This window comes from Oryzias melastigma, linkage group LG15, assembly GCF_002922805.2.
Source record: "Oryzias melastigma strain HK-1 linkage group LG15, ASM292280v2, whole genome shotgun sequence".
NCBI lineage: Eukaryota > Metazoa > Chordata > Actinopteri > Beloniformes > Adrianichthyidae > Oryzias > Oryzias melastigma.
In genome coordinates this window covers 67,668-67,878 of record NC_050526.1, presented here as the reverse complement: position 1 = coordinate 67,878, position 211 = coordinate 67,668, and the positions used below count along the sequence as shown (strand labels likewise).

The following is a 211-nucleotide window of genomic DNA, read 5'->3' as shown; positions in this document are numbered from 1 at the left end:
GTTTTCACCGGGGACTCCGGCTTCCTCCCACCGTCCAAAAACATGCTTCATAGGTTAATTGGTGACTCTAAAATTGCCCCTAGGTATGTATGTGAGAGTGGATGTGTGTGATTGAGGCCCTGTTACAGACTGGCGACCTGTCCAGGGTGTACCCCGCCTTCGCCCTTCAGTAGCCGGGATAGGCTCCGGCACCCCCGCGACCCCGGAAGGG

The 211-nt window shown here is 57.3% G+C and overlaps 1 protein-coding gene across 6 annotated transcripts in view; it reads right to left on the bottom strand.

Moving 5' to 3' along the window:
• Positions 1-211, bottom strand: part of LOC112162193 — an 11,256-nt gene that overhangs the window by 6,806 nt on the left and 4,239 nt on the right. The window lies entirely within an intron of this gene.